Below are 3718 nucleotides of genomic sequence, written 5' to 3'. Positions count from 1 at the left end.
ATTGACTGTGTTGTTTGGAAAGGTTTGGGAAGAAGAAAGTGTTCCAACATCATGGAATGAGTCAATAGTCGTCCCTATCTTTAAAAAGGGTTCACGTTGTTCCTGCAATAACTATCGGGGGATAAGTCTACTTTCGATTGCGTCCAAACTATTGGCTCCTATCATTCTTCATAGGTTGTTTAAAACCCGAGAACGATTGACTCGCGAGGAGCAGGCTGGTTTTTGTTCTGGTCGAGGATGCATTGATCACATCTTCACCCTCCGCCAAATGTTAGAACACCGTCATACTTATCGCAGGCCAACAATCGTAGTGTTTCTTGATATCAAGGCGGCCTTCGATTCGTTGGACAGGACTGTTCTCTGGGATTGTCTATTGAAGAAGGGTGTGCCTGAGAAGTTCATTAACATCTTAAAGGCCCTGCATACGAACACTTCAGGCAGAGTGAGGGCATACAACCACCTTTCTCCCTTGTTTCATTCGAGCAGTGGGGTTAGGCAGGGTTGTCCGATCTCACCATTCCTCTTCAACTTTGCTATCGACGACATCGTGGAAACAGCTCTGATGGATGTAAGTAATGGCGGTGTGGATATGTTGCCTGGAGAACGACTTCTCGACCTTGAGTATGCGGATGATATTGTCTTACTGTGCGATTATGCTCAAGCCATGCAATCCGCACTTAATCAGTTGGCAATCAGTGTCCGCAGGTACGGCATGTGCTTTGCACCCTCCAAGTGCAAAGTACTCCTACAAGACTGGCAGGATTCTCATTCTGTACTCACCCTGGATGGTGAGCAGATTGAAGTAGTTGAGAAGTTCGTGTATCTAGGTAGCTATATAAGTGCTGGTGGTGGCGTGAGTGATCAGATTGATGCACGTATAATGAAAGCCAGAGCGGCTTATGCCAATCTGGGCCATCTTTGGCGCCTTCGTGATGTTAGTCTGGCTGTAAAAGGTCGGATCTACAACGCGTCGGTGAGAGCAGTTTTGCTCTATGCTTGTGAAACCTGGCCTCTCCGAGTTGAGGATGTTAGACGACTCTCTGTGTTCGATCATCGTTGTCTCCGAAGGATTGCTGACATACAGTGGCAACACCATGTTAGTAATGCAGAGGTTCGGCATCGTGTGTTCGGGCGCAGAGACGATAATTCAATTGGTGTCACCATCTTGAAACACCAACTTCGGTGGCTTGGACATGTTTTACGAGTGTCGTCCCAGAGACTTCCACGTCGTGCATTATTTGCCGACTCTGGGACTGGTTGGAAAAAGCGGAGAGGAGGTCAGTGTATGACATGGTATCGTGGCATGAAAGAAAGCTGCAAAGGGCTAGCTTCTGTTGGTCCTTCACGACTCCCTGGCTGGGGTCCGAGAGATGGTGCAACACAGTGGCTAGAGACGTTATCAGATATGGCTCGAAATAGAAGCCAGTGGCGATCCTGCTGCAACCTTCTTTTACTTTCTTCATAAAGAGTGGTTCTAACTTTCTTAACTGAAAGAGTTTTCTGGTTGTACATTTCAGTCCGCCTTATCTTTTCATCCTTTCTCTTCCTACTTTCATTATTTTGTGTGGCGCATATGTATCTGGTGCCCTTTTGTACCAATATATATGTGTTTAAATAAATAAATAAATAAGCTAAGATAAATCCAATTTCGATAACTGTATGCTGACTACACAAACAAAACGTTTTCTAAATGAATATCCGTACATTACCTTTACATGACTTTCAAATAAAGAGGGAGAAGCAATAAACAATTCCCTTTTGGAACATCTCGTCAATTCTGGTCACTTTGGTCCACCAGTATTATTTTTCAAAACCATCTACATAGTCAAACGAGTGAACTTAAAGGGAACACGATTCAGAATTTTGTACACTTTAGTGTCCTTATCTGTTTATCCGTTCCAGTATGAACTCTGCTTCCAGAGACAGAAGGTGCAATTTCTTGCTCTACCATGGCACTAACAATCTCAAGTTTTTCATATTTACTACTCAGCTGTTACTACGACTAGGTTTTTCATTTCTTCGACATATCTGTCAAGTAAAGAATCATCTCTTATGATTCTGATCGACAAACTGTTCTCATGTTACTACTTTTCTTGAATCTTTGGACCATTACCTAACAGTCTTGTGATATCCTGTGAAATTTTCTAACACTCAGTGATGTAATCTTCTGTTTTTCAATAAATTGTCTTATCTGTCAACCAATTATAAACATATCTGTACAGCTTCAGTAAATTATGTAATTGTGAAAAACTTTTTACTAGTTGATTTATCTTTATTTCTTCTTCAATGACATGATGAGCTTCTTTAGTTGTTTAAACGTAGTTTTCATGATGAACGAAAGTTGGTCGGAAACACCGTCGAATTGATAAAGACGCAAGAAAAAACCGTTTTATTTTAGTTTTAAACTCCTTTGTGTTGTAAATTGTTAACTTTTACTGAATGGAACATATAACACTGCGTCATCCAACCAACAACACTAATCCTCATTCGATGGTCTGTACTCCTTTAAATTTATTTCCGGTCAGTTTGAGGTTTAGTACAACTGTCGTAGGTTCTTATCCGTACCCCATGAATTATTTTACTTCAAAAACCACAGACTGACAGTTGAACTTGGAGAAATACTCACTCAAGGTCACTGGAGAATAATCATTAGCTATGTACACTATGGCTGATGAAAATTCAGTTAATTAGGACACCTTTTTCATCATAAAACAGCTTACCAATACTCTTTAGTTTTTAATGGTACTTCACGAAATTTCACTGTATAATGAAAGAGATTACATTGCTGTGATTCTATTAAGATCTATAGATATCTATGGAATCGATTTATGTTAACCAATAACATTTCGTTATTTTATCGCATTTTCATACTTCGTTCACAAGGATCTTTGATTCGCTTTTAAACTCCAGTAAAACTGAAGCGTCGTAATGAAAACACTATTTGTGAATTATGTAACATTTTAGTTTATTTAGTCTAAACCGATTTGTATTTTAATAGAGTCTTCGTCTAAACTCACCCTAAGAGTAAATGGTTTTGATTAATTCTTTAAGAACATTTAAATTATATGAATGATAGCCATGAATGGTAAATAATCATTCGATTTTTTATAAAAACTGTTTTCAATCTAACAATAGATCTCATCGTAGACTGAAATCATCCAGGGAATCTCAGTAAAATCTGACACTCATCCATTTAAATAATAACCATACGTTAATTAATAACAAACTTGGTAACGAACTTATTAGGTTCTTAATTAAGAGCTGTTAGACGTGTAGTCATGAAAATCTGGAGTGAGACAATTACCATCCGGCAACAATGAACATAGGCTTTGTCTTATCACAAATCAACTGAAGATAGAAATGTGAACTTCTAGATTTTGAGAGGGTCATTTAAAGAGGTCGTTCTCGTCACAAGACTTTCAGATATTGACCTATAACATGTATAGCGTTGTATAAGAACAATATTACAGATTTTCAAGCTAGGATAAAATGATGGTTTTGGATGATAGTATTAGTTGGTGAGACAATTTTCTCCAAATTAAGTAGATATCCACAGATCGTCTATTCAGATAGGTTCAATGCAACTAAATCTAACGAAGAACATCGTTCTATTGATTTTCCGTTACAACGAAAATCTTGAAAACTTGATGGGAAAACTATAGAATACATAGCTAACTGTTTAAATGTTGGGTTTGCTCATCTAGTGAATATCTCAATA

The sequence above is a fragment of the Schistosoma mansoni genome, chromosome 4 (genome assembly GCF_000237925.1).
Source record: "Schistosoma mansoni strain Puerto Rico chromosome 4, complete genome".
NCBI lineage: Eukaryota > Metazoa > Platyhelminthes > Trematoda > Strigeidida > Schistosomatidae > Schistosoma > Schistosoma mansoni.
Note: the sequence above shows the minus strand (reverse complement) of the source record.